Genomic DNA, 12048 nt, shown 5'->3' with positions numbered 1-12048 from the left:
AGCTGCCCCACTTCAGTGGGCTAGAAGTCCCCGGACGTGGACAGTTGCTGACTAGGGGAATGAAATATGGTCTGACAAATCACGTTTTTGCCTTTATTCAAATGACGAACGTCGTCGAGTGCTACGAAGAGCTGATGAAGCATTTCATCCTGACTGTGTGCAAGATTAAGCCGAAGGTGGGTCTGTCATGTTTTGGGGGTCTTTTTCTTATTATGGGTCGAGCCTCCTCACTAAGGTGGCCACTAACATGAACCAACATGTTTATTTGAGCATTCTGGATGATTAGATGTCGCTTTTCAGTCAACATCTTCATGAGCAGTGTGTTGTCGATACCCCTATTTTTCAAGATGACAACAACAAAGTTCATCGGGCTGAAAGACTATGTAACTGGTTTTATGAACATTCAGACCCCCAATTACATCTCGACTGGCCTGCAAAATCACCTGACTTGAACACCATTGAAAATTTGTGGAACAACGGGTGGAACACCGAAATCAGCATTCTCGCAATTTTGTGCGTATGCGAGATCAAATCTTCATCGAGTGGCTTATACTGGATTCGACGTACCTGCAAAACCTTGTGGACTCACTTCCTAACCGAATCCAGATGGTTATCAAATCCAGAGGTGGTGTTACACGGTATTAAATGATGTTTTTCACGATTTCTCTAAGGGTGACAAATTTTTTGTCCGGTGAGCTTATGATCTTTCGTTAATAACATCTTCACTGAATCAAATAAATTTTATATAATACTTGTATAATGATTATATTGCATGTAAATATCGAATTTAAATATTAATATTACGAATTTTAATATTAAGTTAAAAATCTGTAGGCCTGAAAGAAAAATTATCATTTATACTTGATAGTTTGTATAATCTTCTGTTAATAACACACTGAATCATGCATATAATGTTATATAATATAATTATATTGTATGTAAATATCAAATTAATTGTTACTATATCATTTGTTTATCCGTATTGTGAAAGAAGTTGCGGATTATTTATTTCTCTGTATTGTTATATATGTTTCATTATAAAACACGAAAACCTTTTTTTTATTTCTTGTAAATAAATACATAAGTTTTGTAGATAAATTGTGTGCTTTATTTAATTTTAACTATCTTTTTAAAAGCATGTTTGTCTTTTGCAGAAATAATATCATGCGTTGAATCATGGAAAAGTAGTTAATACTTAATGTATTTTGTACATATTGAAATATGAAATTAAATTTTAATCTAATTCCTACTCGCTCTAACTATTCACAAGTAGTCAGATGCACTTTCTTATAAGTTGTATGACACAATATTAAAAACCTTCTTGGAAATTTTAATTTTAATTTACTCAGTAAATAAAAGTTCGTGATTAATTTACAAGTATGAATAATAATCAACAGGAATAACTTTTCACAATAAGAATCACTGACCACTGTTAACTGTTTATTATCTGAACGTTTTTGTGCAACGTTTTTTTTAATGCCTTTATTACAAAGTTACTGAATATATTGATTTTTTCAATATCATTACAACTTCACATCCAATGGATAAAGTTTCCTATTAAACGTAGAAAGTTTATTCAAAGTTCTTTTTAGAAATTCATTTTTTTTTAAAACTTGTGTTGACATCTTTGACATAACTCTTACTATAACATCCCATCATGAATCAAACAAGGAAGAAAAAGAAAAGAGGAGGGCATTATTCAAAATTTATACCTCTCTAGTTTTGACCGATGACAGGTATCTCAAACCAATTTGCTAAGATAAAATTATTACAATTTCTCTTCTTAGTTAATGATTATTTATTGTCCTTTATGCTATTAGATTAACAAAGACGTATTTTTGGAAGTTATTCTACTCTAAATAAAAATCAACTGCATTCAATACCATTTGACACGAAGATACCACGCGCGGCCACTTCATGATTGTCATAATTTACCAAAAGTGAGAAATTTTTTTTCAGGTACTTAGAATGTTTGTGGCCTCCACACATGTAGTAGATACCTTGGATGTTTGATTCGTATTGAAACAGCACCAGCTACCATAGAACGAATTGCATTTATTATTTGTTTACGAATTGCATTTATTAATTTGGAATCATTGGTGTCAATTATAGTACGATTTTTACGGTTCCCGTAAACGAACCTTTAATCTATTAATTTATCTTTATTATATGAACTTAATAATGATAAAAAAAATGACCCGCGATGGCTCAGGGGATTTAATAGAGCGTTCGCCTTCCAATGAGGTGAACTGGGTACGAATCCTAACGATGGCTGATCGATACGAATCTGCATCCGGCTTGCATCGAAAACATTGGTGACGTGAAATATCCTCAATGGTAGACGGATCATGGGTTAGAGTCCTTTTGCCGTCAGAACTAAATGTGGGAAGATCTCCAAGTCTTCCTCTCTATGTAAAGCAAATGCGGGTTAGTTGCATCAAAAAGTTATCCACGAAGGCAAATTTCTCCCAATACTTGATCCATGAATTCCCTTGACTTCTGGATTTGGTTCAAAATTACAAGGCTACGGAGCTGATCATTACTAGTCGTAAATCCAAAAATTGGACTGGTTGTTCAACGATGACTATAAAATAAAATTATTATAGATGAGCCGTTATGGCTCAGAGGATAGAGCGTTTGCCTTCCAATGAGGAGAACCGGGTTCGAATCCCAGCAATGGCTGGTCAATACGAATTCCGCATCCGGCTTGCACCTTCCACAGTGCTGACGTAAAATATCCTCAGTGGTAAACGTATCATAGGTCAGAGTCCCCTTGCCATCAAGATAACCACGGAATCTTTTCGTGGTTTCCCTCTGCATGTAACGCAAATGCTGGTTAGTCCCTTTGAAAATTATTAATGAATAATTACTTGGTCCAGTAGTTCCACTTTCTACTGAATTTGGTTTAAAATTTCAAGCCTACGGAGTTGAACATTGGTAGTTGTAAACTTAAAAATTAGATTCATTGTTCAACGACGATAATATTAAATAAAATAATTATATCTAACTAATAAAATCATTTATATAAATTATTTAGCGTTTATTTCAATTACTGATGATTTAATATTATAGAAACAAGTTTTAAAAGCAGCAGAATTAAAATGACACATTGGTTTCAGTAAACTTTAGAAATACTCTTTCGGTGCTCGGAATACCATCCAAGTTAATCAATGATCTTACCTCACATAACGAATAAAAAATAATGAAAGATTATTAATGAATAATTAAAGAAAATCTTTCTTCTTTAATAAAACAGACCTGTAACATTCAAAGAAATCTCTGAAGCGAAGTCTGATATTAATAGTGGACCACGTCTTACCACATGTTTCGCCCAAAAGCCATTTCTGGTAGATTTTACTTACATTAATTTGATTCGAAATTTGACAAAGGGGTTCATTATTAAATTGCTTTAAGTCATCAAATGCTGAATAATAAAATTCAAAAAAATTTTGATTTGTAAAAGGAATCTAGATGTTAAAAAATTCGTTTCTCAACAACTACTCTATCAATTGCATTCAAAATTTAATTGTTGTTATTTAAAATTACATAGTTATAAAGTGATTCAAAAATGCATATACCTTATAAAATTGAATCAGTTAGCAACGTTAGTTACATATTGTTTGAAAACATTACAATAGCTTTTATATTATCATATTCCTATCTATACTTTGAACATGTATCTTATTTTACTCTATTTAATTTTAATACACCTCAGCTTTTGAATTCATTCAACTAAAACTCAACTTTTACCATCGAAATCTACAATAAAGATGTTTTTGTCAAATCGTCATCGTATACTGAATTGAGCAGAAATGTTTTAAATAATTTATACATTTTTTAAATTAACTTAATAACCAATGCTACAAAACCAAACATAAATATTTATAAATTTGTAAAAAATAATTAAAATAAATTCATTCTAAAGATTTCTTTTCTTCACTTTCTACAAATTCATAAATGTTTATGATCAGTTTTATAGCATTAGTTATTTAGTTAATAAAAAGAATTGTTATAAATTATTTTAAGCACTTTTGGTGAATTCAGTATAAAAAACCGATTTGACAAAAACACTTTTATAAGAGATTTTGTTAATAGAAGATGAGTATTATAATGAGTTTACACAAAATGAGGTATAAATAATAATATTAAAATTAAATAAGATACATTATATGTTCAAGTTAATGTTGTATGCTATGTCTTGAATAATATAAGAGTTATTGTAATGTTTTCAAACAATACGTAAATTATTTCTACAAACATGTGACACTATTAGAATGAAAAATAATGAAATGGGAAAAAAGATACATGTTTGTCAACATAATTTGAAATACTAATGGACAATTATACAAAAAAAAAAAATAATGATACTAAAGACACAGCTAAAAATTACACAAAATGAGGTATAAATAATAATATTAAAATTAAATAAGATACATTATATGTTCAAGTTAATGTTGTATGCTATGTCTTTAATAATATAAGAGCTATTGTAATGTTTTCAAACAATACGTAAATTATTTCTACAAACATGTGACACTATTAGAATGAAAAATAATGAAATGGGAAAAAAGATACATGTTTGTCAACATAATTTGAAATACTAATGGACAATTATACAAAAAAAAAAAATAATGATACTAAAGACAAAGCTAAAAATTACTCAAAAATAATCACATGTCTGTTTCAAATATAATCTAATAAAGCAATAAAAAAATAAAGTATTCAATTACAAATATGCATATTTAAAAATGGATGTTTTAATTTCATGTAGAAATCAATTTGCAAAAATATGATGCCATAAAAATGTTTTTAAATATAATGACAAAAACAAATGTAATGATAAAAACAATTTTCAGGATGGTTACCATCTCAAAACTTTGCTAACTGATTCAATTTTATTCTTATAAATTCCCTTTTATTTTTACATAATACATAGCCAGATTTTTCAATAAAAAATAAGCATCTTTTAAGTACCTTTAAGCACTCAAAAAATATTTTTAATCACTTTCCAAAAAAATAATAATAATTAGGATCTGTACAGTTATAAAAATTATTTTTTTTCCTATCGTTTAAAGTTCTTTATTTTATAATCATAAAATCTAAAAACATTTTAAAAAACTTAAGATAATCATGATAAAAACAACTAGTTTCTGATAAATATTGCAGAGAAAATTGCGAAAATCATAAACTTTTTTTTATGTAATTCACGACGACAATCGACATGACAAAAAAAAATTCTCTTTTTAAAAGGTAGAAAATTAAGCACTTTTTACAAACCCTGAATAAAAAAAAGCACATTTAAGAGCTTTTAAAAAACGTAAATCAAAAATAAGCAAGTTTATGTACGTTTTAAAAACACTATGCACCATGTAATATCATCCTTAATGTCAAAACATGAAGCTTAAAGACTAATAAAATATTATCTTTATTAATAATTTAACATGATGCTACATAAGTGAGATTTATAATTAAAGTGATGGCATGATTTAATATTTGAATTCTAAATTATGCAAATCGAATTCAAATTGTTTGATAAAGAAACATAATTCTTTTTGTCACTAGTTTTACTACCCATTACCTACTTAATTAATACAATAAAAAATGAGCAAGAAAAAATTACTAGTGTGGGGTAGATTTGTGAAAACTAATATGGAAAAAAAAGCGATATATGGAAGGAAGAAAACTTTTTGTATACACTTGCAATTCCAGATATGAACACGAATATCTTTTAATTTATAATTTAATACAGTTTAACCCAATATACAAAGGTTAGAATAAAAGTTTACATAACATTAGAGAATAATAAAGTATTATAAATATAGAATATCATATTAAATATCCACATCCAAATTACATGATCTTATATATTGTAAAAAAGTAAACTACAAGAGTGATTAATTTCACATTTTATTTTTATTACATTGTATCACAGTTTATTTAAAAAACAAACATATAAAAAGTATATCAAACTTTATATTTAAAACTGTTCTTTGAAAGCTAAAATGTCAGTATTTCTTATGACATTTTTTAAACTTTATGTAACAATTTCTTTACAGTTCCATCCCAATGAGTCTTTACAACAGTACTGAAAAAAAAATTTTATATGAGCTTTAAAATATTTTTAATAGTAATAAACAGGTTTCTTTTTCTTTTGGAAAATTAATGCTTCAAATTAAGATAAACAGATGTCAAATTAAGGAAGAAATCAAAAGTTAAAATAATACTTCAAAATCCAACAATAGATGCTTTATTGTTAAATCAAAGCATTTCTGCAACAACTTATGGTGGGTCAATGGGTGGTGGAGGTCCCTTAATTTTGTGACCAACAGCATAATGATTTCAGTGTGGTGGTAAGCATTACACACAATTTTTGCCTTTCAATCCTATACAAGCTTTTAACCATTAATCAGCTACTGTGTGTGGGGCTGTCACCGTCTTTCATAATTATAGCTCAGTTTGTTTGATCACTCAGACATTGTAGTAAATTTCAGATAATATAAATTAAGACAGATGGATTTTATCATGAAGCTTTAAAAAATTATTATGCTTCATCAAAAATATTATCCTAATGAATTTGTACAAATTGAAACAAATTGTAAAACTATTCTGAGAAAGATTAGCCAAAATATATAGTTATTTTGCATGTTAACTTTTTAAAACTGTAATACTGATCACAAAAATGATGATAAATTGAAATAGAGAATTAAAAACAGTTAACTATGCTGTATTAAACAAGATAGCCCCCAAAACCACTTGACACTTGGTTTGTGATGAAATTTAATGCATAATAATCTGAATTGGCCATACTGAGTCAAATTTAACTACTATTACATATTCAAAATAGGGAAAAATCACAATGTTATAAGTAATATCTGCCACAAAAAAGTAATAAGAAATAAATAACAAGAAAAAGGAAGAGAGATCAATGCAGTATTCTGGTGTTGTGATACCTGAGTAAGTATAAAAATGGGAAAGTGCAAAATGCAGTTGTAACAATCAGTTTACAAATGAGCTACAGTGTGTGTAAAAAATCACATCATAAACCGAAAATGCTCACCAGGTTTTGAGACAGTATAGTGATAGGTCACAGCATATAAATCAACTTAAATTTTGATTGGTTTGAAATTAGCTACTAAATAATACGATAACAATAATAACAATTTTAAATGATCAAAAAATTGGCAATACCTGAATATTTTGAAAGCTTAAGGCCATACAAAAAAAATTTGATTATGAACAACAGTGGGTTGAAATAAATGAACTTGTAACCAGGGTGTAAGATTATTTATATGGGGGAACAAACATCCATGAAATGAAAATAATTCACAAAAATAATTTTCTCAGTAAAATAAGGATATGTACTATAAATTCTTTCTCTCAAATAGCTTGACTAAAATTCAATTAAACTTATTCGCTGCCTTAAAATAAGATTTTTCATGAAATATTTAAATAAAAATCAAGTTTAAAGGTCTTACTTTTAAACTTTAAAAGTCATAAGATTTGGATGTGTAATTCACACTAAGGCAGAATGCAGTTTTTGAATTGATAGAGCATCTAACTATTGCTATTGATTGAACATCAAACTCAAGTTAAAATCTTACATTATTGCATACATAAAATAACAAAGTTAAACAGTTCTAGAAACTATGTCTGACAAAAACATAGGTAAAAAGAACTTGGATATTTAAGAAACTGTATTTATCTTAACGTAATAAAACCCTTGATAGAGTTGATTTTAAAATAAAAATATCTAATTGTTTCCTAACAAACATTAAATAGATATTTAAATAATTATAAAAATCATGCAGATTAATCCCAAATATTTCTGCCAGAACTTTACCTTTAGGTACCTAAATTAATTTAAAATAATTTAGTTCCATTAATTAGTAACGAAGATGTATCAGAAGATATAAAGCGAGTGTAAACATTTGTAACATAATATTATGGCAAAAATTTTGCTCTGCTTCACTTTGTGTTATACAGTATGTTATGTTATGCAACAGTAACAAATTTGTAACTGTTAGTTAGAGAAGGCAAAATGATATAAATAATGCAAAAAAGTATATAAAATTCATATTTACATTTAATTAAATTTAAAACAATTTAATTTATTATCATAGAAATCAACCTTAAGTTGTGATTAATATTTTAATTCAACTTAAACTAGATTTTTAAAAAAATACAATAACAATAATGAAAATTTTAACATTGCTGATCATAAANTTAATGATATGTGAATTTTTATGAGGGGAAAATGGGCTTTTTTCATTCACACCTTTTCAAAGTGTTTTAATTAGTGCCTTTTGATTTTATTTAATCTCTTTTCCTCATTAAAAAAGTTTTCATACTTTTCTTTCAATTGCATATTTAAAAGGTATTACATTTCATTGAGTAAAGTTTCACTTCTGTTTCCTATCCCCAAACTTAGAGTCAGATAATTAAAAGAACTTTTCAAGAAAGCACTAAACATGTTAATTATTTATTGTGAAAACTTGGTTGTTAATGTTAAGTTTGCTAGAAATGTTTATTGCAGTTTCTAATAAATTTTTCACATTTGTATAAGTCATTAGAAAAGCGCTCCCCTAGTTTATTTTTTGTTATCCTCTGTTACAATTAATATTAGCAGATTGAGCATTAACACCCACATATTAAATCACATAGGAATGAATAATTTTATGATTTCATTATTCATTCTGTATAAGTGAAACATTATAAATTTTTGACTATAGATTCAAGAATTTTGAACCCAAATCAGATTAAAAGTAAAAATACTTGTATTGCACAACAGTGCTGTTCCCATCTTGCTTTTATTTTATCATTGATAAAAATTTTAATACTATTTCTTAAAGGAAAAAAAACACATTATATGGTTCTATAACATAACTTTATAAACTCAAAATATTATTTTTCCATGTCTTGTAATTTACATACTTCTCTCTACTGTGCCACTAATTGTTTCTTTTACTGAGAGATATAAAACTGTGATGATTAGAGAGTTACAAATTTATTATCTTAAATTAATGATTTTTACTGATTTTTTTTAAATGGAAATAATTTTAAAGAAAAATAAACTTTGAGAAGTAATATTTAAAAAATTGAATAAATTATTTATCTAATACACATTTTTAATCAAAGTTATATCATTTTATTTCAATTAGTCAATAATTTATAAATAAAAATTTCAAATAGACCTTAGTGGTCTTCATGAATTGTGCATCAGATTTTTTACTGTGCCCAAAGCACACATAGCAAAGCTTGTATTCATAGAATATAGCAAAGAGGATGTTTAGAGCTTTCAAAATCCAATTTTTAAAAAAATTGATTACTTGTAATTTTTAAACAATTACGGCAAAAAGTATATAAGTCATAACATCTTTCAAGTAGGTAACAAATGAAAGTAAAGAGGAAAGATATTTATAATTAAATTTTAAGTTGAACACAATAACAATAAGCAAATTAATAATCAATATAATTCTTTGCAAAGCACTAACATGATATTTGCAATGAAATTAGATTTCATGACTTAAAATCAAAATTATTTTTAAAAGAAATAAATATACATATTTTTTATTGTTTAGTTCTTGTAAAATAAATTTTTATATTATTCTCAAAATTTTTTTTCTTTTGAGTAAAAGAATAATTGATTACATAATATAAAGACTAACAAAATAAATAATATTGATTTCATTTCATAAGAAAACTGTAAATTGTAAATGTAATTTAAAAGCAACTTTAAAGCACTGGTTTTTATATATGGTTTAAAAAATTCTTTGATGCAATGGTCATAAAATAAGTTCATTTTCTTGATATGAAAATAACTTAAATCCTCTATTAATTACAAAATGTAAAACATTAAAAACTGACTATGTAGCTTTGTTATTGATTACAATAGTTGCTATCAACTTGGAAAGAGAAAGAAGGAATTCGGTGAAACAAAAGAGAAAGATCTATGTATATTATACATGAATGTGCTCAGGTATCTGAATTGTTTTCCATATGCAATAACAGAACAGTGCATGTCCATGAGCAAACAATTCAATTTACACCAAAGGAAACCCATTAAATTCTTTCTACTTATTTTAAAACCAATGTGATGAAAGTTGCAACATTGAGATGCGATATATGATAATCTATGATAGCCAGGATTTATTATGCAGAAAATAATAATGAGGAATAATAAGCCAGTTTTAATTTTCGATCTGGTTGGAATATTTTACCGTCATTAAGAGTTAGACAAACAAGAATTTCTTAAAAATAAAATTTTATGCAAAATTTGTTGCACAAACATGGTGAACACCTCAAATTAAATCTAGGATATGATATACGACACATTTGAAATAAAGAATGTGATGCAAGTGTTTTATAAAAAAAATTTAAATTGTCCTCAAAAATAAATTTTTTTATAGTAAAAAGATAAATTTAATATTTAAGCGGTTTTTACTTTAATATGTGGTTTTGTTATCATAACAGTTACAGCTCTTCCATTATCATTGGAGAGTAAAAAATTAAAAATTATGTTTGTTTACATATAGAACACAAACAATTAAAGTCTGTGTCAAGACATTGAAACAAATGCCCATTGAATGGAAGTATAAGGCCATGCATTCAAGACATAAAAAAGAGATAAATTTAAGAGTGTAACAACTAAAGAGTAAACACTCCTTTAAACAAAGCATTTAAGGTCCTACCAAACATTTTATTTAAAAGACTATTACCATACATTGCAAAAGCCATCAAAAATTATCAATGCGCATTAGAGAAATAAATATCAAGACCAGGTGCACACAATCATACAAATCTGGGAAAAAGAAACGAAATTAATATTTATACATACCATATATTTTTTGACTTTAAGACAGCATATGATGGCATAGAAAGATCAAAATTATATCATGCAATACTCAATTTAGAAATACCCATGAAACAAGAGAAATCTTACAAAGATGACATTTAATAGAGTTAAATGCAAGGTAAAACTAGGCTAAGTAAAACTCATACGAATATCTATATGAGTGAGATTCCATGTCTTTGGAAAAAGTTATTAAAGACTCAGTATAACAGTTTAAATATTAGAATAATTGATTAAATATAGCAAACAAAAGTTAATATGGATTAAGAAATCACTTTAAACTAAAACACTTAAGCATAAATTAAAGACTTATCAATATAAAAGTTTAGTAAAACAAATAATTATGTGTGGAAGAGCATTCTGGACCATGAACGAAACAAAGGAAAACAAGTTCTGAGAGAAAAGAAAATATTTGAATGAAAAATATTTGGCGCTGTCAAAAATATAATGTCTGGAGTGTAATGACCATATATTGTGAAAACTAAAAAGGTATATCAATTAAGATGACTCGGACATATCTACAGATACAATGATTTAAATCCAAAGAAAAAAATGGCAAACGGGTAGACCAAACATGAGATGTCTTGATACACTTGAGAAAATGCCACATAAAATTGGGACTAACCATTGAAAAATTGTAACAGTAGATCATTCCCAATGAAAAAAACTTAAGGAGAGAGTTTTGGCCTGCAAGGGGCTGTAAAAATGCAGAATTAAAAAGAACTATTAATTTTTTTTTAAATTCCTATTTTTAAAAGGCTAAAAAAGGTTAGAAATAATAAATCAATAAGGTTAATAACTTTCCTTAGAAAAAATAATTGAAGTGAAATATGCAAATTTTTTCAACAGGTAAAATAAAATTTAGTTAATAAGTAATAAGTTAATCAAAAAGAATATTATTAAAATTATACAGATATCAATGTTTAAAAGGACCAACTAATAAACATTTCAGCATGGTCGAAATTTATTTTGAAAGAATTTATCTAACAAATAATAAAAAATACTGAAGGTAACAGTGACATTTTTTTCTGGTTTGAATGAAGAGAAAAACTAGTTATTTCATGAAACATATTTAAAGAGTGTTTTGAAGTGTATTTCATGAAAATCAAAATTAATTTTAACACAATATTTTCTATTTGGAAAAAAAAGTCATAAATCATAATTATTACTAATAAATGTGACACTTTCTCTTGAATCAG

This window comes from Parasteatoda tepidariorum, chromosome 9 (genome assembly GCF_043381705.1).
Source record: "Parasteatoda tepidariorum isolate YZ-2023 chromosome 9, CAS_Ptep_4.0, whole genome shotgun sequence".
Lineage (NCBI taxonomy): Eukaryota > Metazoa > Arthropoda > Arachnida > Araneae > Theridiidae > Parasteatoda > Parasteatoda tepidariorum.
Note: the sequence above shows the minus strand (reverse complement) of the source record.